Source organism: Falco peregrinus, chromosome 2 (genome assembly GCF_023634155.1).
Source record: "Falco peregrinus isolate bFalPer1 chromosome 2, bFalPer1.pri, whole genome shotgun sequence".
Classification (NCBI taxonomy): Eukaryota; Metazoa; Chordata; class Aves; order Falconiformes; family Falconidae; genus Falco; species Falco peregrinus.
Window position 1 is genome coordinate 19833364 of NC_073722.1, and position 25428 is coordinate 19858791.

General features: G+C 38.8%; 1 long non-coding RNA gene across 1 annotated transcript; it reads left to right on the forward strand.

Moving 5' to 3' along the window:
- Positions 1-698: 698 nt before the first annotated feature.
- Positions 699-18796, forward strand: LOC129783708 (uncharacterized). Its single transcript, XR_008745541.1, has 3 exons — positions 699-985; positions 3127-3283; positions 18700-18796. It is a non-coding gene; the product is annotated as an uncharacterized LOC129783708 (long non-coding RNA).
- Positions 18797-25428: the final 6632 nt, after the last annotated feature.

The window sequence follows — 25428 nt, forward strand, 5'->3', positions numbered from 1 at the left end:
CTCTGCGTCCAAAGAAGAGCAACAAAGCTGGTGAAAGGTCTAGAGCACAAATCTTATGAGGAGCAGCTGAGGGAATTGAGGTTGTTTAGCCTGGAGAAAAGGTGGCTCAGGGGAGACCCTATCGCTCTCTGCAACTAACTGAAAGGTAGTGGGGTGGGTGTCCACCTCTTCTCCCTAGTAACAAGTGACAGGAAAAGAGGAAATGGCCTCAAGTTGTGCCAAGGGAGGTTTAAATTGGATATTAGGAAAAATTTCTTCCCTGAAAGGGTGGTCAAGCATTACAACAGGCTGCCTGGGAAGGTGGTTCAGTCACCACCCTTGGAGGTATTTAAAAGATGTGCAGATGTGGCACTTGGGCACATGGTTTAGTGGTGGGCTTCGTAGTGCTGGTTTAATGGTTGGACTTGATGATCTTAAAGGTCTTTTCCAATCTAAACAATTCTATGATTTTATTTTCTTTGCTGCTCTTAACCCTTTCATCTCTCTTTCCTTTTGTTCTTGTTCTCCTTTCTTGATCTCCATAGTGGTCTCCTATTCTAGCTACTATCTCTTTCCCCGCTCCCCCTGAAGACTTTTAAGCATTGAGAAGGTAGCTGGAAAAATACAGGTGTATTTGAGTTATAATAATGGTGGAAAAACATTCACTATCGTTAGGTCTGTGTCTGATCAAGGCCTTTTAAATGTGTCTCAGGGTGCTTACAGTAATGTGTACAAAAAAGACTCAGAAGAATCTATGCAATAATCCCAGAGGACATCTGCAAGATACCAGAGAGACCGGTAGGAGGGGATTAAGGGTGAGGAGAAGCCATTAATGTTGTTGGTACCGATGCTGGTACGTGATCAGTGGTTTAACAGGTTTGGACAATGTGATGTTCTGCAGGGTGAAATAGGACTGGACAGCTGTGGCACTCCTACACCTGTACCAGAGATTGTTCCTTGAAGCCAGTTCAAGCTGGACATGATTTATTTTTGCGATTGTAAAAAGGTGCACTGTTTATGACCCTTGTTTTTCACCTTTTATTTGTGATGTATTTCTATTATTTGCTCTATAAGGATATTGCAGATACTGACCCTGTGACAAGATCAGTCTGATGCTTTTAATATCCTAGTGGACACGCCAGCGTGCTAACCTAGATAAAGGACATTTCCCTGATGTAGCTGAGATGGAGATCAAGTGATATTACAATGGATAGCATATGGTTAAGTTGTAAACTTAAGTTGTATATCCACTGAGGAAGGTGAAACTTTTGAAAAGAGATTACATCTTTTTTCTTCACCCAGAAATCTGGGCAAACCAGCAAATTCAATGCTACAGTTTATAATATATCACTTGCTCCAAAACAAATTAATCATTGTTGATATACAACAGTTTCTACACTGATACTGTGAACGGAGTATCTTCACTACTTAATGCTACATGCCATGTTCATAATCTGTAAGACTAATTTTATATATGTTTGGTACTTCATCTCATAATTCTACTTTCATGAAACATCATGTAGAAAAAGGCCAACTATGTCAATAATTAAACTTCATATGTGTTTGAAAGCTTTATTAGGCTCCCATCCTACTTAATACAATTGGAAATTTTACATCTATTTCAAATTTATATTGCTTTCACCTACCAGGCACAGCCTGGGCAGCTCAAAGTAACTATCCTCTTTCAGAGGTTACAAGTAATACAGCATTGCTGTTGCAGAAGCATCCTCAGAGCTTTTAAAAGTTCCTGGAAATTCTGAGGATGAAAATGCTATTAAAAACTAATATATCATTCAACACCTTGAAACTAATTGCAAAACAATATTTGACCAGATAGGAAGCTGTCTTTGAAGGAATCTTGGACTTTTTCTAGTATGTTATTTTTCCCATAATTGGTGTCAAGAGACAAAGGGATGCTTTTATAGCCTGTGGCACGTGTGGCAGTAACATCAACTGCATTTTCTGGAAACTTGTAGTTGGAAGTAAGAGTAAGGGTGAATCCCTGTCTTACTAATTAGATGAGAAGGACAAAATTGGAAAGAAGAAATATATGCACAAGACTGAAGCGATTAGTAGAGAAGGGATGAATCCCAGGATTTTTACAGTTTAGGAATGTTCAGATACATGTGAACTTTTTTTTCCCTTCATGTTATCCTGAGATAACAAAAATTTATAAAGTATTTGTTAACATGCATATAAATAAAATAGGCTAAGAACCAATGGGGACTAAAAGTGTTAACATGCTTTTTTTAACTTCTCTGGAAAAAACAAACAAAACAAAACTAAGCATTATATTGAACTCATAGCATTAAAGAATGCTCATGACTGAACTTCATATGAACTTTTTATCTTGTTTGTGATGCCCCTGGAAGCTGAAGCCAATAGGTAGTATGCAAACAAAATGGATTACTGGGATGTGTTTCTTTTGGTGAGAATTATATATCAGATGTTTGTGTAACTTCAGAGAGTTTTTATATTGCCTTTGCAGGCAACAGCAGTGGAGCAGTTAGAACCAATTCAATACACAACTTGCCAAGTGTTGCATCTAGTGCAAGCCTGACAAGCTAAACCAGGTCTTGTCCCTGGTTTTACTGATGTGTATGTTATTAAATACAGATGGAGTTTTGACTGCAGCCATCTGAGACCAAAGCAATTTTGTATTTCTGATAGTTTGTAAGGATGTGTTTATAGTCATGCCAGATAAACAGAATAAATCTTGATTTGACAAGTCATATTACATAAGCTTATTAGAGCTATTATATTTGCTCTATTCTGATGAGATTTGCATATGATGATTGTTTCCTGTGTCAAATAGTTTCAGATAGTTTCTGCTGTGTCAAATATTAAAACAAAGTATTTGGGATAGAGCTTCCCATACAGTGACACAGTACAGTAAGACTTCAACAGAATCTAATTTAAGCAAGAGATAGATTTTCTTTTCATACTTACACTGAGAAGAGCCTTACCCCCGTTAACTAGAGTGCAGGTGGAATGAACCTCTGCTTGGTAGAAGTGAGCATCCGCTAGTGTCATAAGTCAATCAGAATTGTCTGAATATAGCACTTTCACTTAAGAGTAATTTTATTTGACTTTTGTATGAAAGGTGTGTATCAACAGAACAAGTCTTCCCTCTTTTTAATTCCACAGGATAAGGAGCTGTGGTCCTAATAGCACAAAGGAAAGAAGCAGGAAGCGACTCAGGAGAAGCTACAGCAATGGAAAGGCATTGAAGTGAATGGTCACCATTACCTCTCTGGGTCAAAGAGACTGTGCACAGCAGTTCTGCTGAAAGTTCTCTAAACGGGTGAAGAAGAAAATGTGTGTTAGCCTCTGAGTTTGTTAAACAGTAGAAGTTAGATGTCCTTGTGCTCAGGCTGGGCTTTGAGAGGTCAGAAGTGAGCTTTTACTCTGCAGTTAATTTCCATTGGGTTAGACTCCAAAGTGGGACATCTGTGCCAAATATTTCTGTGAAGGCTTTAGCTGCCAGTATAAAATATTGCCAAAACCTTCTATATAGCTCATCCTTATAAACCTCTTCCTCAATTGCAGTCACTCCCAGTAGGTGTTTAAAGCTTCAGTTCCTGACAATGCAGCTGGAATATCAAGCATTTGAGGATCTGCACGTCTGTTCAGAAGTGTTCTCTTGGTGTGTTTCTGTAGGCAACATTATCTCCCTAATTCAGAACAGATTTATTCTCAGTGGAGGCCACATAGTTACCCTTACTCATTCTGAGCTCATCCGATGATGTATAACTCATCTGCTACTCTCAGTAGGATGTAGGATGATGTCTTCAAAAGTCGACGTCTGCTCAGCCGGCTCCAAACTCTTAGGTGCCCCCCAATGCTGTGGGATTCACAGCCTGAAGTTAATACACCAGCTTATTTGCAATATGTGAGGAATGTTAGGTGCCTCTAAGTAGCATCTATAAAAGCCAATATGGTGCTGAATAAAAAATGTCAAAGAAAAGGTGAGGTCTGGGTATTGAAGGCTCTCTGAGCTGGAAAAGGAATCCTCTCCAGGTAGTGTTGCTGCCTGGACCCTGGTACTGCCCTGAGCTCTCTAAGCCAAGGAAGTCCTCTGTTGCACTAAACGGGGCAAAGCAAAAGCGTTGCTTTGAGAATAATGCTTTAAGAACTGAAAAGGTAGAATGTTTTCACAGCTTAATGTGGTTCAACTTTTCTCAATTCTTCCTGAAAGAAAATAACACCTGCCCTTTCAGAATGAGTGGCCAGCTGAATGCCATGATAATCTTCCAGTGTGCCTATTGGAAAGGCATCACTTCTTTTTATAGGCTGGTTTGAATTGTGGGTGATAGCATGAAGTTCTCATCAAAGCTGTTACTGTTAGAGGGTTGTATTGAGACAGACTTTTGTAGTAATGCTCAGTAATGAGAAATTTTGAAAAAATTAGAAGTATTTCCAGAAATTTAAAATATTTCCTAACACTATTGATGACTTAACTTCAATTATTCAGAGGTGATTTTAAATTTAAAGCAGGGTAGACTTATGAATTTGTCTTTTATTTTAAGAAAAACAGGCACTAGATTGTCATGGGAAGATATTCTTGTAATAGATCAGAAATTATTGTACCTTCTTGTGACTGAAGTTTTGAGAAATATCTGATGAATTCTACCTTTAAAAGAGTCTATCAGCAGCTACAAATTTCAGACAGAAATTAAAGCAGTAATTCTTCACCTCAGCACTAGGGAGGACAGCATCTAGGTCAAGATGAATGGAACTCAGTTTTAAAATAAAAGCATTTTTCAGGGAAAAGGAGTCTTTCCTGAAAGCAGTGAGCACATTGAAGTACATGAGCATCACTGCAGGAGTCAGTAGGTACCCAGTTTGTTGCAATGGTGAACAGTATTTACTCTGCTGTCCTTTACCCCACGTTCCCTGACTTGAAGTATTAAAATACAAGCAGTGCCCTCTTCACGTACAGGACCAGAAATAAATGCTGTCAAAAGCATGGGTGGTCACACTGCTGTCTGGGAATAGTTCTCACTAACAGGTGCCCCAGAGGGCAGGCGTCTGAGCTCAGCAATCTTCCTGTAAGCTGGATGAGTTAGATCACTGTGATCTCACCAACAGCTTTTAAGATGACTTTATAACCTGTTGCTGTGCAGAATTAAAGAAGGAAATTAATCAGAAAGGGAATTGTCGTAGCTGTTCTAGAGTAACATTCTGAGAAGTGAACTTGACTTCCTAAAAAGCCCAGTGACATTTCAGGTCTAGGAAAAACTCTGCTCTCCAATGCAAGTATTAGTGCATTGTTAGAGAGAGTTGGTGTTTCTCTGAGGGATGAATATGAAAGTTAAATGACTTAAGTCCAGCTAGATAGGCCTGATGAGGAGCAGATATACTCAGAGATGCCTTTTTCTGTCACATACCTCTGTTGGAGTAAAGTAAAGGAACTGCTCTTGAAATGAAACAAGTTCAAGGAAAAGGAAACTGGAAGCTCTCACAAGAAACCACACAGTTTGTAATTGGGCGTTATTTTTTTTGGCAACGTATTAAGTTGTGAACTTCTTCATAGCTATTTATTTGGTTATGGATAAGTAGATGGTACAATGCAGCTTAATGGAGACACTGGTATGTTTTTCTACTTTTTTTTTTTTTCTATGTGGTTTTTACTGGTTTGGTTTTGTCTGTGTTCTCCCCCCCATTTATATGAAATTGATTTTTGGAGATGCAGGAAAAACTATTATTTATTAATTTGATAAGTGTGAAAGCTTTATGAAACTTTGGGGTCTGACTTTCCAGATACTTCAAGTTTGCACATGCTTTCCATGGCTAACGTTTGTGCAGCTGCACTGTAACTACCTATGTAGGCAGTGTGTGAGGCGTGCCTCTCTGGGAAGGTGGGGACCTTGTCTGTTCTCTTCCAACCTGTGTCAGGATCCAGCAGTCTTTGCCAATGAAATGTGAGAGAAGAGCATCTCTGAGCAATTGCTGTGGCATCTGTGAGGCTCTCTGCATATGGGCCTGCCTGTTGTGCCTTAGCTAGTGATATCAGAGAGAAATCCCCGGCATCAATCATCAGACATAAATTCCCAGAAAAACTCCTCTGTTTCCAGAACAGAAGAACATAAACCAGGGTGAATTAAGGAGCATCTGTCTGAGACTTTCTCTTCCCCCTTGCAGTCACAGGCATTTCCCAGAGCAACCCACCACTGTGTTTGTAAGTGCTTTTAGTCTGCGCAAAACTCAGGAGAAGCAGCCTGAATATTCTGGGTCAAAGCAAAGGTAACTAGGATGCAACCTTTTAACCTAGCACACACTAATAATTTCTGAAAAATGCAATAATGTTGCCAAAAAACTAATGAATCTTATTATAGTGCTAATACATTAGGTAGATCCAACAATTTACTGAGATGAAATTTTTCAAACTTTTCTTCTAACTCACAGTTCGATAATTTAATTGTGAAAGTATTAAACTATCTTGACAGCTACTACTTTCTTGTATGTCATAAATTTACCTGTTTTGGTATAAACAGTTATTTCTTGGGAAAATAAATTATAAAGTTATAGTGGATATAAAATTAAATTGGGACGGACGAAGTGAATTTGTATGTTACATGAGTTATAGATAACTTATGTGATTGTTGTATCCTTAAGTCAGTTATGGATAAAAAATTATCTTGTTGAAAAATAAGTGAAGGTGCAGCCTGCAAAAAGGAGAGATTTCTGTGTAGACCATATAGCAGACTAATTTTACATGAAGAAATAAAATACGTGATATGTCAGGTTCATAACAGATTATTCATACTGGGGAAGAAAATAAAAAATGATTATGTGTTGTTAAATCCTCAAAAGTCAGGGAACGCTACTTTTAAGTCTTCATATTACCTCTGTTTTCTCTTGAGAGTAAAATGGAAATTTCTGCAATATTTGGAGAAAAGAGCAAAACCCTAGCAGTTCATTTCAAGAATTTCAAAGCTTTTTCTGGAGCAGCCTGCCTTGAGAAACTTCCATGCTTTATTTCAGGAGCTGTTCTTTCACAACCAACGTTTTACCTCTGACCAGCAGTACAGAGCAGCACAGACCGGTGGTACAAAGTTTGAGTCCCAGGGCCTTGCTCCTCTCCATCATATAAATGGTTCTGTGGGCCTTTCCCTTTTTTCAGCTTCACTAGACTTCCCCCCCCGAAAGAAACTGTTTCTCAGACTGCAATTTCCCTGATACATACTCCCTAAAAGTAGCAAATTCCTATTTTAAATGTCTTCTGGATTTTTTTTTAAGTATAGTCATGTGATGACCTGAGACCTGCTTTTAATGAGATTTTTTTTTTAATAGGTGTTTCTGTATTACTCTTCAGCTTTCTTCCTTCCACTGTTTTAGCTGCTAGGGCCATGGAAAATACATCTTTTTAAAAAGGTAGCCTTTCAAAACTGCCTTTGTACTTGTAACTATTTCTGCCTAATAGTTCAAAACTTATTTGATTCAATAAACTAGGAGAAAATTGGAAACTTTGGCTACAATTATGAAGATGTAATGCTGTAAGGGTGTTCCTGCTTCTGCCATGATAGACTGTGCTGACAAGTGAAAATGTGAGGAATTGACGCTTCCAGAATGCATGATAATGCTAATCTGTGGTACTGTCCTCTTTCACTTCTCTGTTCTCAGTCTTCGTCTCTCCTGGTGGTGGTAAGTCCTCTTTTTTTCTCAAAAGCATTGTACCATGGTCAACACTTTTTATTTTTATGGCATTTCTTTTGATGTCTAATAAGTTTATTCAATGCAACATGGAGGCAAATTAAGATTTCACAAGCAGACATAATCCTGATACTTCCTACCTGTCATTTGATATTCCTAGTAATTTTCCTTTTAGATGTAGTAATTTTTGTGTATCCCATCTGTGTGTGTGTATATAAACAGAATATATTTAAGCTTGAATTTGTATTTTTGTGTGTGTGTGGTAATTTTGTACATTTAAATTTATTTTTTTTTACAAATGTTTGTATTTACAGGATTTTACTCTTGTATTTTTAAATAAGAAAATATTCAGTGCTTAATAACATTTGAACTCGATGATCTTCAAGTTTTTTTCCAGCCTAAATGATGATATGATTCTAGGGGTATTTTCATTCTTACTTGAAAGGATGAATAAAAATGCAACTGGGGGCAGGCAAACAGTTTTCAAGGACATCCTTTAAATTACTTCTTTGTAAAAACATGTGTCAATCAGGATAGAGATGCTGAAATTAAAGGTTGATATTCTTTGTGCCTATAGTCAGATTTATCTGTTTTGAATTCAATATGAATATGAAACACAGAGAAATATTGTTGATTGCAACTTTCTTCCCCAAGTTAAACCAGTTTAAATATGCTCTGAATGCATAATGTCCTTAACATTTCTAAGAAATGTGTGCTATGTATGTATACCTATAACCAGTTTTAAGGGGAACAAGATTAGATAACATATACCTGAAAAAATGTGAGGGCACTGTGGAAGTCTTCCAGTGAAGGACAGAATAATAATAATAAGCAGCCAGTTGCTGTTGGGATCATATAACCAAGCATTGCGCACCTGTTAGAAGAAGAAACCTGTCTTCTGGGGAAATAATTTCCACTAAAAGCAAACCCAGGAATGCCTGCCAAAATCACTATTACCAATTTATTTTTGTTAGCTAGTTTCAAAAGTTTGAAAAGTTAGAGAAGGAAGGGATATTGCCTCAAGGATTTGACTACTGGTACTTTCAGGATTGGTGCAGTCCCCCCAGCCTATGTGGTGGCTGTAAGGCATGCCTAGCACTTGCTGTTTTCATTCAATTGCTGCTGGTGGTGGTGAAGTGGGAGTGATTATCTCTGGAGACAAGAATTTTATTCTCTAATTTATTCTGAGCTGCCTTTTCTAAGTAAAAATAATATTTTGAAATGTGGAAGGAAAGATCATGGGGGAGAAAAAGACTTCATACCTAAACCCCAAGTTTTCCCAGTTTCCTGGCAGAAATGGAACCTGCACATATACAAATATTGAGGTTAGAAGCTCAAGGGGTTTGCTGTGCATCTATTGACAAATGCACAGAAGCTCTTGCCCTTTTTTCTCATTTCCCATTGCTGACTGAAACTGGTGATTGTAATTGCAAGATTCCTTGAATTCCTTTGAATTTATTGCTAGCCACAGATGCTCAAATAGCCTGATCTTTCCTGTACCTTCTGCTCTGTAAGAATCCTCATTGTTTGGGGCTGGCAGCGACCATCCATGCATCTGTCACCTTTAGTTGCATTACTGGATCTCTACATGAGAATGGTGCCTGTTGTCTACTGGTACCAAACAAAAGTGCCTCTTTCAACACAGTCTTCCAAGAATATATTGCTGCTATATTCACAGTCCTGCATGATGTCCTGGCCAGGTTCTGATGCAGGTTTAAGATCTTGGTCCTAACCTTTAACAAAATTATTAGGTTGAGGCCAAGCTAACTTGAATAAAAACAAATTTAAGCTATGAACCTTCTAAATGTCTGTGTGCCTTGAAAGGTGCAGGCTACAAACCCCTCAAGTAAAGGACATGAGAGTGTAATTTCACAAGGTAATGGCATCAGCAAAGAAGGCAGGTTCCTGTCTAGTAATTTAAATCTCTGTGCTTTAGCTCGCTGTCTAGCAGGTGGTGGGTTATTTCTGTAGTGCATCATTTCAGTGGTAGGGTTTATACTGTGAATCCACAAGCCATTGCACTGGTTCAAATGGGAGGAAGGTAAACTGTGCAAGCAGGTCATGGGAGGCAAAATCAATAACTTCTTATGCCAGGTTTTCCACCAAAGAAATGGCTTCTTGAATTATGTCTTGAAAGTTGAAAACAAAGTTGTCTTGAATGGCCTGCGAACAAACATTGACAAAGCTTTCTGACCCATAAAATGGAAATGCTATGGGGTTGTTTTTAAGCTTGAGTGCCTGCCAATTCTTTTCATCTCACCAAACCCCACAATTACAGGATGGTAACTTATGTAGAGTTTTGAGAAGCACTTGAAACTTGTGCGTAAATTTGCCACTGCTACTGATTTTACCCAAAAAGGTGCCTGAATATTCTTGGGTTTGCTTGAAAGATAAGCCAATGTTGCAATGGTTAAATGGCACTTGAAAGTCATGTGTGTACCTGGAGCATACCCACATGAGTTATAGTTACAGTGTGAATTTCATTCAGACTGGATGTTCTTTCTAAGTGTTATTTTTTTCATTTAACAAATTCACCATGAAACAAATAGGATGACATTTCCAAGGCTGGTTGGAAAACATTGTTAGAATTGATCGGTCCTATCTATCACTATGTGTTAACTACAGCTCTATGTAAAAACTTGAAGTGAGAAAGAAATCAGTCTGATATTAAAAATTAGGAATGAACTGTAATAAAAAGGTAGCATATACTGAAATCTTTGAAATCTTAGTCTTGGGAAGAATACTCACTGTTAGATAGCTGTAGTTGCTCAAACCATTTACTGAAAACATACTAAGCTATAAGGACAGATTGCGTACTGTAGGCAATTATACAAGGTAATAATCACTATTTCTGGAATAACACTTGTTTCTAAACCGTGGGGTTGGAGGGCTGCCCAGTGCATCCACACAGCATGATTGCTTGGAGACACCAAAGTCACCAGCACAAGTTGTATGAGTCATCCCACAGTGTTTCCATCATGGCAACTATGTCATAGTTTTTTCGTGCTGTGCAGTGGCTTCCAGCTCCTCCTGTTTGCTGCCCATGCTGCGTGCGTTGGTGTAGATACACTTCAGTTGGGCTATTGATCCTGCCACCATTTTAAGGGAGAGAAGCCCTAATTCCTACATGACCTTTTGTCATTTTGTCAGGTGCTTCTGTGGTTGCTAACATGTTAGAGTTAGTGGAGTTTTGTAAAGCTAAGAAAAGATGGATATGCCCTTCTCAAATGAAATTCAAAATCTGACAGATTGTTCTCTGAAGGTTTCTAATGTTATCAAATATTAAATGCTGAGTGCCATGGTACGTATGTTGTCTCTGGATTAAAAAAGCCCACATAATAAAGGCTTCTGGAAAATACATTTTTTGGATTTGCATGGAAATGATAAGAAAAGGTTCTCAATGATACTTTACCAAAGGCAAAAAGATAAGAATAAATAAATGAGGACTGATATAAACCAGTGTGATCTAAAGCAACAGGCAAGCAATCATGTTTTAATAACTGAATTTACTTTCCTTTTGCATTCACCAGTGATAATTGAAAATGGTACTTCCATGTCCACACTTCCTGCTCCCCCTCTTTTCTGTCTCCATCCCTCCATCTCCCACCAGCGCAAGGTGAGGCAGGTTTCTGCCATCTTTGAATATAACTAATAACGGGGTCCTCTGGCAGAGGACTTGCACTCTGCTTGGGCCTTGGACTGTACACCAGACAGCAGGGCAGCTGGAGCCTGCACTAGAGAAAAGGTTACTGCAGGCACCCTGATTTCCTTCTGTCTTCCTCAGGCCTAACTGTCTCGTGATTATATCTTACTGGTCTGTTTTTCACTAGCAGGTCAAAAGCCATTTTCACAGCAATGGCACCACCACAGATGTCATCTGTCATACACTATTTCCCCGTTTGGCATGCCAAGTTCTCAGACTGAAGAGGCAGCTGATGTCACTTAGGCTGGGACTAACACAGAAGGGACATCTTCCTGTTGAATGTAGTTGTGTCTTAAGGCTTTTTTTTTTTTTTTTTTGGTGCATTGAGTGACTCTTATAAGAAGGAGAATTTATAATTACTTGTTTGGGATGATTTATACTTTTCTGTGGATAAAATTCATGGGAGGACAATTTCTGAAGCTTGTCAAGTCTTGTCAGCCTGGAACCTGGAGTTAGCAAAGACTGAAAACCTGAATGAGTAGGATTTGGCATCTTGCCGGAGTTGTGAATGAGAAGGCATGATGTTTACTAACGACCATCTCTCTTTTCTGATCTGGATCAAGTTATTAATTTTTTTTGTTGAGGCATTTTATATTTCAACACAATGGACTTAACGATAACCTAGAAAACTGAACATTGTGTTCTCAAAGTTATGATTTTAATATTTTATGCTTTTGACAGCTTGAAAACAGAAAATATAATCAGGGAAATTCTTCAGAAAAAGGGCAAGCTATATAAATAATATAACTGTAGTTGGGTGTTGCAGTACTCACAAATACAGGCAAATGAGCAACATACCTGTGATTCAAATGACAGAGTAAATCTGAAGATATAGGAGCACAGGACTAGAAGCAAAGGGGACTTAATGATCTTGACATTGCATCATCTCTGTGATACTGTATCTGCTACACCATGCAATCCCTTAGAGGAACTAATCTGTCTCTACTTTTGAAGGCTTTGCATCCTCTGCTTTTCTTGGGACGTAATTCAGGAATCTCACTCTGAGAAGTTTTATAAGAAGCAGAGGTTGGCCATAGCGCATGAGACTGAAAAGCCATCCAGTTTATTAGGCATATCTGAGAACAGCTTAGGAAAGCATGTTAACATGGGGCAAGTATAGACTGGTACTTCCTCAGCTGAGGTTTCCACTGCAGCAATAAACACATTAGGTAGTATATTTATGTATTGTCAGTTTTTAATTTCCCTATTGCTCTGGTCACTTTTGGAACACACATAACTATGCTAAGTGGAGGAAGATCTCGCTGCTTTTTTTAACCTGATAACTGCTGGTTTCATGTTGTGCCCTGTTTTTCATTCTGTTTAGTGTTTGCTGCTTTTATTTATTTTTTTTTTAAGAAACAACCATGCTCACTTCATCTTCCGTCACTCAGCATTCTTCTTTTAGATTTCTATTCTCTCTTCCCTTTAGTCATGCCTTTCCAAGCTGAAGAGTTTTGGATATGAGAAAACTTGGTACCATTAGCTATCCTTCTCTGCACCTTTTCCAGTTTGGCTCAGTTGTTTTTAAACTGAGAGAAATCAGAACTGCATCTTGTGTTTAATATGCTGGCACAGCATAGACAAGATTTTGTAAAAATGTTGACTTTTCCTTATTCTTAAACTAAAACTATTCCTGACATCTGGTTTTGGCCCAGCTGAATTTTGCAACTTAAATAACTCTTCTTGTTCTCCACAGTTTTTTAGGTGTTTAAAAAGAGCAATCAATTTCTTTCTGTGCAGTTATTTCAAGCCCTTCCTGGGATGAGGTTACACTGAGTTGCTGCGGGGCTACAGGAGACTGTTCCTATGAGTCGTCCTATGCAAAACATCCACTTGTTTCTAAACAGTGGGGCTGGAGGGCTGTCCAGTGCATCTGCACATCAAAGTCACCAGCACAAAGCTCCTTTGGAAAGGCTCTTCTAGTGCTCCTGCTTTGCTCTCAGCTTGTTAGAGACACACAGACCTGTCACAGCACTGCATGGGAATGTGTGGGCTTGCCTGTCCTCTGCCAAACCCTCATATCCAAGGAATAAGATATTTGGGTGTGGGACTAGCAGCTTTCCCCAAGGCTCATCTGCTATGACCTAGCAGCTCACAAAAGGCAGAACAGCACTCCTCCCTGTCCAGGAGGCGGCACACAGCCCTCTTTCCCTGGGTCTTTCCTCCCCTTCTCTCCATCTTGTCCAGACCTCCTTCCCAGCATGATCCAGCCTGGCTTGGCCTCCTCAGTGCAGCTATATGGGACAAGTCACTTGGCTGCGTGGTGTTATGAGTACAAGGAGCTGTTTCGATGTGAAACTCACGCGAACACCCGATGGCCCCATGTCAGGGTGCACGTATCATCTAGTGGCACAGACTTTACATTAGGCAAAAGCTGATGGGAAGAAAAGGAACCTATGCAATAGATTTCCCGTAGGGGGGAGTTATAGTCTAGTTGAAAAAACACTGGTCTAATGCCTAAGTCCCATGCTTGGTTTTGTTTACAGAATAACCTTTAGCAAATCATATTTCTTTGTACCTGAGCTTCCCCCTCAATAACATTTTACTGCTCTCCGTTGTCAGGTGTTTGAATGTCAATTGATGACAGAGTCTGTGGGCTGTGCCATATTGCATTCCAGAGGCGTCACAAACACTTGCATGGCGGACATGCCTGCTGTCAACTGCTGTTGTTATTCTGTCCTTTCTAACATAAGGAAGGGGGTCTTTCCTGAAACCAGTCTTCACCGATCTTACACCTGGGACTGCAGCCACTCGTTTGTTCTGGGTATGGGAGAAATGGGAAACCTCAAACCCTAGGAAAACTTTTCTAGAGATCTAGTAAGGAGGAATTACACACTTGCCTCATCTGTGGCCTCAATACCTTCAGAACTGGGAAGAAGATTTCAAGGGAGCTCTGTAACACTCATTTCCTGGCATCATCCTTACAGGATCCTCTTAGACAGCTTTGAGCAAACTCAGGCTGAAAACCAGCTCAGCCAGGGAAGCGGTGGAGCTGCATTTGAGCTAAATAGCAAGAGGTCATTTTAGCTTAGACTTATTTATGTTAGACTACATTAACATGACTATGTGTCTTTTGAATGGTAGCTGGCTTGCTTGCAGCTGGTTCCCAGGATGTGCAGAGCTTGCTTGTGTTTCCCGACAAAGGGCAGACAGTTTGACCAAACTGTTCAAATTCAGCTTGAGAGGGATGATGACCTCCAGGCTTGGTAACAAAATATTAGGCTTTCTCTGGCCTGAATGTGACTTGGAATCTGAATTTGCCTTGCCTCAGCTGGAGATCTCTGTGAGTAGTACCCCCAAGCCTCCATGCTACTCTCTCCTGGCCTTGCCTGTGGTGCCTGACTGCACCTGTATGCAGCAGAACACTTGGCTGCATCCTTGTGGCCACAGCTCCTGTGGTGCCTTGAGCTTGTGGCACCACCGTGCTCCTTGGGGCTTGCTAACACCTAGCTGATGGCAATGGATGGGTTTGCTGCCAGCACGGTGAAATGCAGGGTGGGTCGGCTCTTGTCCCTGTATGGAGGTGGTGTGTTAAAGACAGAAATGGTACTGCCAGCCAGTGTCCTTTCTCTTTTTTCCCCTCCACCATCTTCTGAAGTTGAGGAAAGTGTCTGAAATCCCACAGTGGGACTAAGATATATGTTGGAGTAATGCAAATCAAACTACTCTGTGTGCCTTCTGTCCATGCTTCAAGCCATTGCTGGGTAAATTAGTCCAAGCTGAAAGTCATAAAGCTGGATTTCTGTACACAGACCCTAAGTAGCCCCCAAAAGATAATTAGAATTGCTTTTCAGCAACAAGAAAGGACATGGTTCCCCACCTACGATCCAGTGAATTTATCTTGATTAAAATGAATTGATGAGCGGTCAAACAGGCTCTCATTTTTGCTGCATGCTTGTAAATACTGATTAGAGATTTAATTTGCTTGACTGAGTGTATGGAAATGCAGAAACATTTAGAGATAATATTAACTTTGTGTGTTTTCCTGGGATCCAGTTCATGTGCATGCAGAACTATCTTTATCTTTCTTCTCCTCTCTGTCTTGGGGAGTGTGCAGGATCAAACACAAGCTTGTCCAAGGCTGTTAAATACAGCTTTTCTAGAAAACGCTTTGCACTACCAGGCAAAGATGGATGAGGTGCTTAACACACAAGTGATTTAACTTTTGAGGATTTGGGAAACCTCTAACTTGTGTTCAGGCATGAGACTTTCTGATTTACTGGATTTTTTTGGCAAAATGTCTTTACCTTTTTCAACTAAATACTTCATTTACCAAATAAAGGACTGGAACAATGCATGGAGCCATGGCCAAAACGCTCCTTGAAAAAATCCAAAGTTCTCTGCCATTGATTCCTTAACAGGCTGGTTTTTTTCTGAACTCTTTTTTCCCATGAAAAAAATTATCTAAATTATATAAATAGTTCAGTGGGCAGTGTACAATATAATGACAGCTGTGAAATATTAAATGGCAAAAACTTGCTTCACAGCTCTATTTTCTTGTCTCCATAATGTTTAGGAGAAAACTACTTAGATTCATTTCACAGTGTTTACTTTGTAAACCACTCACAGTCACACCAAACAAAGACCACAGTGGCCCCAAATACATTTATGTAATGTGAAAAATGAATTGTGCACAAAAGGCTTATTGATACTGACACTATTTGAAAATCAGATTGTTCCACTGCACTTCAGTTAATTTAAGATTTCCAGGATTTCTTACACAATTCAATCTTTAATGCCCAGATTGGTTCCAGAAAACTCCTGCTTTTTTTAATGAATTTGCTTTTTTCCCACTTTCTTGGCCTTTTTTATCCTTGGATTACACTGAGGAAGTTGCTTTTGTGTCTCAAGGTTTTTGAGGCCAGGTTTGTCAAGTGCTGCACCAGCATGCAAAGATGCAAGTTTCTTCAGGATCTCAAAAGAGTTGAAAGTGATGGCAACTGAACATCTAGCTGCTTCTGCAAATCTCACTTCTCCTATGGATAGTGAGAGAGATAGTGAGAGCTTATAAAAGTTTCCTGTAGCATAACACCACCTGAGTGGATAAAATTATCGAAAAAGCTGGTCTCTGGTGATTGCATCTACCTATGATAGGTTTTTGTTGTTTCAGCCTTAAGCTGAAATTCTGTAACCAACAGTGAAATCCTACATACCTTTTTCTACCTAGTTATGGCATTCAGTTATTTAATAATTTAACATTATTTAAAATTATTTTGGAACTGGATCCACTTTTAACCTATTATTCTGAAGCAAGGTATAACTGAGCGCTGAGGTGGTGCGTGAAGGGGGAAATAAAACCATTTTTTGCCCACATGGACTATGAGAATGAGACTCTACCTCTTCTCACTCCTGTTCTTTCCCCTCAGTCTCATTCTTACCACTGCTTTTGCCAGCCTGTGGACCACCTCATTAGTCGGATGTGACTCTGTGTGACAAATTATATATATTCCTCTTCCATACCTACTGCCTAAAGGAGGTGATAACTGGTAGCCTTACTGGTAAATTTTTCATGTCTGGACAACCTTTCTTTTTCTGCCCTCTTGATTCATAACACTTAGGATGTCAACAAAACCTTGTTTGGAGATTAACCCATATTCTATAGGTCAATGTGTAGGCTTGCAGAATGCATTCAGACAAATTTTGATTCCTATTTCACTGTCTAGCAATGGCATGTATGTTGCTGACATTATATGCTGTGACACTTGATTCATGGAGATAATGTTAACTGAAGGTAAATTAGCTAGTCTGTCACAGAGGTGATCATCATCATGTTTAGCCAGGTTGAAAACAACTCCCAAACCCTTAAAAGCAGAAAATTAAATTGCTTCTGTATACTGTTGATCCTGGCAGTTTCAATATGCATTGTTAAATGCCCTAAATCAATCTATTCATAAGAATTATTCCCTGGAAACTGCCTGTACATTGAAGTCTGTATTTTTCCAGATATATCTCCTTCTGTAAATTTTATTTTTCAGGACAGCAGGTGGTAGCATGAATAGAAGCAGGATAAGTATGCTAGGATGAGCCTCTTGCTGCTTAGCACATTGTGCTACCCTTTCCAGCTGGAGTTATGCAAAATATTAAAAAGGAAGAATGATTTAATATTCTAACTGAAAGAAAGAAATGACTCATTCAGAGCAAGCTGATCTAATTTAGAATAATCCCAGTTATGTGAAATTAATCACACCTAACTAAATCCTGGTGTAATAGCATCCTAGCAGGGTCACCAGTCACAACAGTATTAAAGAAAGCTTAAAAGATACACAGGTTATAGCCAAAGAGCTTGATTATTATTCACACGAGCCCCACATTGCCTGTGTCTGGCCACATTAAGGGGCCTGTGATTCATCCCTACTTGAATACTGTGTGGATTGTTTAAAGGAGAGTGGTGTACAGGGTATTTCATAAACTGATTTTTTTTTTCCTTTCTGAAATCCTGTGATCATCTTTAAATTAGAAAACTGCTGCCAATCAAACAAAACATGTAGGGGAAAGAACGTGTTATTATGTAATAAAACCTTCTGGAGTTTAGCAGGACCAATCCAGTTGCTATTCAAATCATGGCAAAGTAGTAAGCACCCAGATCAAAAAGGGTAGGATTAGCCATTTCCTGAGATTTTTGTAAGTGGTGGTGTGCCCTGCCTTTCAGTGAGACTAGTACCTGTTAAGTAATCTGATGGTTTTTGAAAGTCTAGTTCATGGCTTTTGTAGAAGTGTGATTGTTTTAATCACCTTCTCAGAGAAAGTGCAGATTAATCACAGTAGGAAGATCCTTCTGAGACAAAAAAAGCCTGAAAGTCTAATTCTAATTTCATCAAAAAGGGTAAGAAATACTTTATCTCCAGGTGATCAGCCTTCATCTCACTCTATCTATGGATATGCTCTGAAAACTCTTTTGTGGAAGTGAACTATGGGGCCAAGCAATATTACCAAATTTTGTTAATACTTTTGTGTTGATCTCCCCTAGTTATTTCTGTTACAGGCTATCTTTCCAAGATTTCTTATTCTAATAATCAGCTTTTTCCCCTGAGTAATTTCTCAGCAACACTGTCTTGCATTTGAAGTGGCTATTTTTTAATTTTTTAATTTGTAAATTGTAAAGGGATTTTTAAGGGGTTGCAAATATTAATCTTACATAGAAAAATTCATCACATAAATGAATATGGCATCTGCCATTTAGCTGTTACTGTTGTCATTCGGTTCAGCAGGAGTGATTGTTAAGTGATTGTTAAGTCTTTTTGCAAGACAAGGGTGAAAAGAGAGTCAATCAAATGCTTTGCTCCAGTGTATGGAATATCCAGCCTTTAATGCTTGTAAAATGTTGGAACATCTATTAACTATTTTTTCCAATATCTTTTCAGAAAGCAAAAGCCATTCTACAAGCTGTAGCAGATATGAAACATGAAATCCACTATCCTAAAGCAAAATATGGATCATTGCAATCACCTATGACAAATGTACTATGCTGAGCTCCTTCTAGGAGTAAAAAAATTGTTGCCTACCTGTGGCTGCTCATGGGTGACACGTTTCCTGTAGTCCACTGTCAGTGTGGCATGGCATTTGGTAACTATTCCCAGTATCAGAGTACAAAAGGCAGAATAATCTGCCAATTATTGAAGCCTGCTGCAGATCTTAAGCTCTTTTGGTGAGCTGGGTGTATGTACTGCAGCATGGTTTCCTGGAAGACAGAAGCTGTTGGCTTGAGCTTATAAGTGAGAAGTAATGGAAATGTTATCTTGCATCTGAGGTGCCTTATCATCCATTGAGGACTCCTGTATCAAGAATGGGACAGACTCTCTTCCATCTCTGGTAATTTTTGAATTATGGGGAGTAGAGTCTTGTTCTACTCTTCCAGATGAAACAACGGAAACATTTCTGTCTGTGGTTGGCTGTCACCAAACGGTTCCTCTGGAGAGGGCAGATTCATTAGAGGGGCTACTTACAGATGGCAATTTCCAGTATTGGTTTTCTGGTGTCCAGTTTGAGGTCATTTCTGTTGGCTGAGCTCTGTGAACTGCCTTTAGCATTGCTTCCATCAGTTCTGCCAACACTTAACAGGAGCAGGGTGAAGCACTGAGGGAGAGAAAATACATGTGTTAATATTATTTTCCTTGCCCACTGCTGGTGCTAGGGTTTCTGCTGCAAAGGAGGACTGATATATCACATGGAAGAGAAGTAGGCCAGCACTCTTACTAGAGCTGACAGAAGACAGGTCTTGAGTTTTCACCCTGTGCCTCTTCTGAAATGTCCAGTGCCTGGAGTTCGTGGCTGCTGCAGTAGCTAAGTGTGTAAGGCAGGCTAGAAGGCCACCTTGACATTTGTTTGGCTTTTTAAAATTATACCCCTGAGCTCCTCTTTGATAATGCAGTGTGACCCAACAAGAAGGACAATTGCTCTGTATTTTTCAGTTTCAGAGGCTGGCATTTGACTATGCATCTGGGGCAACCCAAGTAAGGTTTCCTCTCAAGCTGGTGTATGTGTATTTTTGAGGACTCGGGCCTGTGGAAGACTTTTGATGGCCTTGAATTTCTCACATAACTCAAATAGCAGGGAGGCAGGATTGACATGAAAATACAAGTATTTTAACTTGAAAATGAGGTGGGTGATACCTCTTTTTAATGCAGTTAGAGTTAATTTGGAGCAGCCTGCAACTTCCAGAGTATTCCTACGGGTCTAATAGAATGTCATTAGTGGTGAGGTTCATCTTGACTATATCACAAGCTGACTTATTTTCCTTTGTGAGGTGACTGAATGTTTTTGCCTCTAGAACATTAGCAACTGAGACACAATCGAGCTCTTACAAGCTGTTTGATGCCAGGGTCAGTACCAAAACTACAAGTATGTTTGGTAATAATGAGGAGAACAAGTAAAGGTGATGAAATATCAGCCTTTCTGATGCTTCACTTAACTAAGTGTTGTCTTTGATGCTGAGAATAAGGTCGTGCCAGTAAGGTTGCCGTACCATGACTGATATCAATGCTTATATTAGCACTGAATCTTCTCAATGTACCAGTTGCCTGTATGATCAATGGGTCATTAGCCCACATTAATTTGTCTATTAACAGGGTTTTAGAGCATTATTTTGGGACTCAGTTTGTTTCTCAAAGAGAGAGTCAGACGGTGGATCATCAGCCTCACATGCCACTTGTAATTCTTGAGAGCACTCGGGCAACTCAGGCTTCTGTGCATCATATTAGCAGCTGCCTGTTAAGGAAAATTAGTGTACGCATCTGACCAGTGACACATCATTGCGAGGCTGTGGAGGTTGTGTTTGGGACTCTGACTTCAGGCATGGTTTAGAGTTTTCATGAACTCTTTCTCCTTTACATCTGTTACCAAACCATGTTTATTACAGTTTGGTTTATAGGGTTTAGTAATTATCTAGTGATACCTGATACAAATGCAAAGCACAAAAATATGGACCTAGTTTTCAATAAGCTTTTCAAAAGATGATTGATGAATCACTAAGTATTCATTTGGCAAGAAGGTAGGATCCTAGTAAGTTGGTTACAGAAGTTTAATGATCTCATTTTACTTTTTAAAGTAAATTTTCTAACATAGATCTATCTTTCAGAAATAATTTAGGGTAATTTAACTGAATACTACACATCTAGAACTGCACCATTATATTCTTTAGCAAGGAACTTTTTCTGAGGTGTATTTGATGCTTGAAAATGTGTGACTGAAATTTTGTCAGATGGTCATTATCAGTCAAACAGTTTAAATCTCTACTTGACAACATCAAATTAATGATTATAAATAGAAACAATTAAAATTATTGACAGAATTACAGTATCATAATCCTCATACCAAAGTATTTTAGTAATATTCAATGCACAAAATCATGACTGTAACTCAAATTTTAAAAGTGCTTTCTTCCAAAATGGTGCAGCTTCTGTTGTCAACCCCTGTAACACCATATTCTCCATTTCCCTGGAAAGGCTTAGATCCAAAGAGTCCCTCAGTTTTTACTTGGCATCTAGGATGGAATCTGTTTTTTTGTGATAAATGGGTCTTTACTTGAGAAGGAAAAAAGAGACAATACTGCAGTACAGACACTTAATACAATGTTTTGCAAATGACAATGCTGAATACTAGAATCGATAGAAGAGAAGAAAGAAAATGAGAATTGGACTATCAGGAAATGGAATTGCTTTTGTATTTTATTTCTTGAACGAAAGTGTGGAAATTTCCTTGTCTGCTCTTAGATGGAGAATTCATTCCTGAGCAAGCTGAATAGAGGGCTAATAGCTAAAAGTTGTGCAGGGTAATAGGTCTTTTGCAATTAGATAAGGCTGTGTCTGACAGTCAATTGAAGTCTTAAAAATCAGTACAAAAATTAATCCTTAAAGTGAAAGAAAAAGCAAGAGGTATTCAGGATTTCTGATACATTTGAGGCTGACCAGACAACTAGCTGAAAGATTTTACGTGAAAGAAAATATTTACTAATGGAATCCTTTCACTGTGGTTGTAAATGAGGTTTACATGAGGTTTAGAACTGATTTTTGGATACAAGTAATCTGGAAATCGTTGAAAGTAATGAAAAGGACATGAGGGCTACAAGGGGTGATGGTATTTGCATCATGGTACTGTTCCCATTATTTCCTGATACTCATTACAACTGATCTGAGGACAACAGAAATAATTTGTGGATGGCCACGGTGAAAACTATTTGTTGAGGAATTTGTGACTATTTCTAATATTCTGAGGCAAGGCTTAGACTTGGTATTGAATCAGAAGATGAGGAAATTTAATTTCACATTGGTGGAAACAGTGGTAATTGATAACTGCTAGTAAAGAGATGCTGGGTTTCTGTGTATGTGAATAAAGGAGAATACCAATTGGAATTGTAACTGGAAAGAGGAAAGATGTAGAGAAATGAGGATGGATGAACTCCTCAGCACAAGCACATGGAAAGAACTTAAAAACCTAATCAATATACAGCTTAGCATTTGGGCATGTGTATGACTGATACTTGCATATATGTACATAATCAGTACTTAATGGTTTAGATTAAACCCACTCTTCAAATTCACCCCCCTCCAACAAATTAAATAGTGTATTTTTTTACATTCTACAGCTGTTGATTGTTGTCTTTGTTTTGGGTTTGTTTTTTTTTTTTCTTCATTTGCATGACAAGAGAGAATAGGGAAGGAAAGAAAGGGAAGTAGAAGAAAACAAGTGCATTTAAATTATTTCCTTTGAGCATTCTGCTTGCTGCAGCTTATTTTTGATTCCACAAGTTCCTCACTAAACATTTTGGGATGGCAAATGGCAGAAGTCAAAGTGTCTAAAAGAATAAGTCCTAGTTCAGCACAGACTCTGTTAGAAAAGTCTTCATTTGTGATAGGAGGAAAGCCCAGGAAGGAGCCTGAGGGAAGCTTGTCAGAAAGTGGGGTAAAAAGCAAATGGAGGTAGTCATGACATGCATCAGGACCTATTAGAAATGTGTTCTTTTGAGGGAAGGGATCAATTTCTCAAGGTGATCTTAAAGGCTCCTGCTCAATGAACCAATTTCTGTGCTTACTGAATAATTTGAGGGGCTGGGATACAGTGCAGAGAATAGAAACTGTAAATCAATGTCAAAACAGCCTTAGCAAGAAAGTCTTGGTTTGGGTGAATAATCACCTACACTGGGGTGGGTTGCTACTTTTTCCGTAAGACATAAAGTTAGTCTCCCTGTGAATTCTTTAAGATGCATAGGTGCTACAGTTGCATGTTCCACGGTGAATTGTTGGTGTATCTGCAGTCCTTAGCAGCTTATGTGGGGGAGTTGTGCCAGGTGGGCTGCAGCTGCCTGACCCAGCACCCTGCATTCTGGAGACATGCCACTGTGACAGACACTGATGGATCTATGGTTCCTCTTCAAAGACAGGACTAACGAGGTCAGGCTTTCCCAGTTTAAACAAAGAGACTCATGCATGAAGTAGTTCTCGTTTGATCATTGTATCAAATATGACTAGCAAGATGTATGGGGCTGTAAGGTTTGTATCTCTCCCACAGCCATGTGTGCATTATACATTAATATCACTGATAGATGGGGTTGTTATAAAACTAAGTGGGGATCACTCAGTCTAGAGGTGTGCATGAATTCAACCATGGAGGCATAAGGCTTCACAAGAATAAAGATTTTCAGCCATCAGCGTTTATCAGCAGAATCACACAGTATGAGACAAAACATTTTGGAGTTAGCCCACGCGCTAGGTTATCGTAATTTATTTTCTGTTCAACCACTCCAACATACCTTGCAACTGTGGGAATCTCTATTTTAGATATTGATGTTTTCCTTAATAAATAGTGTTTTGTGGGAGCTGCCTGTCATCACAAGTGATGGAAAGTAAAGCATGCTCAAAGAAGATGAGACAATAGCCAGAAACAAGTATATATTGGTAAGACCAACCCTGAGCTGTATCCTTAGTAAACAACGAAGATTCTAGTCCATTTAGTGTCGAGTTTTCCCTTATCTAAGAGAATTTATGGTTTATCTAAAAGTATAAAAGCATGTAAAGATTAGGATTTAGCTTCTGTGCTCTCCCCAAACACACATTCTCAACAAACAGCAAATGTTCTAACTAAACTTATGTTTCAGAGGCTGCTTTGACCACTTCAATAGCTACTTTATTTTTGATGTAACCTAAAATTACCTAATGATGATGGTAAGCTGTTCCGTTCCTTTGAAGAATGATCCTAAAAGCTGTGATACTAATATGGATTAGCAGTGAGTGCATCTCCAACACAACTACCAAAGGATCCAAAGCTAGTAAGGTTTACTATTCATTAGTTGCAGTGGCTGTTCAAAAGCTGGTAACATGGCTCTGAAAGGAATTATCTCTTCCGATGTCTTTTGAAATGTCAAAGGAGTGAAAGAGGAGGAGGAGGAGGAGGAAAGGGATTATTTCTGTTAGTTTTGTCATCTATTTCTCTTGCCCGAACTAGGGAATGTGAGTAGAGATTTGGAAGGAAAAGAATACATTTTAACATTTCTGTGTTGGGATTACACAATAAGTATTTGCTTTCTCAATGTTCAAAATGTGTGCTGTTACAGTTTTTACAAACTTCACGCTCAGTTTACAAAACTTACGCAAAACTATGCATGCACACTCTTTGTCATTGGCTTTTTTTGACCGCAGCCATACATGGACCATACTGCTTGCTATTAAAAGGAAAACAGAGTTCAATTACAGCAGTATTTTTCAGTCTGCAGAAAATTGGCTGTCCCTTTTGAATAAGAAGAAAGAGTCATACCTCTGAATCATCTAGGCAAAAAAAAAAAAATTAGCTTATGGTGGCATGAAGAAATGAGTGGTTTTCACAGAGTGCAATCTGGTACAACTCATTTACCACTTTTCACACTTATCAGTCTGTAGGTTTGTGACAAAAGAATATATAATTTCTTTGAAGTCAAGTAAAATTACTGGCAAACCCAAGACTTGATCTGTGTTCAAGGTGCAAAGTTGTTTCACAGGGATTCTACAGAAGTAAAATAATTCTAGCCATTTCTTTAGTAGGAGGCTTAATTTTTTCACTTACTTAAGAATAATGACAAATATACTGTTCCTGTATAGTCAATTAGTTAGAATATTTTGGTTTTTCAAACCCTACTTTATATTTTTAACCACATCAGTTTAACAATTAAAAATCAAGAGGAACAGAAAAGTGCCTTGTAATTTATTATTATCTATAAAGGTGTGTATGGGCTAATCACAGTCTTTATTTTACAGAACACTACAGCTTCTGAAATTTAGAACAGAGATTAATTTGTTAAGTATTACAAAAATTATGTAACAGCATATGACATGATGCAAATATCACAACTCCATAGACTTCAATGGAAACAGAAGGATTTGGAGGTAGATGATAAAAGATATGGAGAATCATCATTAAAAACTAAAAAAAAAGTCATGCAGGAGAATATAAAAGATGTGTGTGTATATATATGTAAGTGTACATATATATTTTGGCAAGGGAGGCAGCTGTAAAGTTGCTCAAATCTACGAAGTAAGAAAGTCAATCAAGGAAGAAGAAACCCGTTTGTTTCAAAAGGCTGTTTTATACCTCATCTGTCAAGAACCAAGGCAGGACTGCCTTCT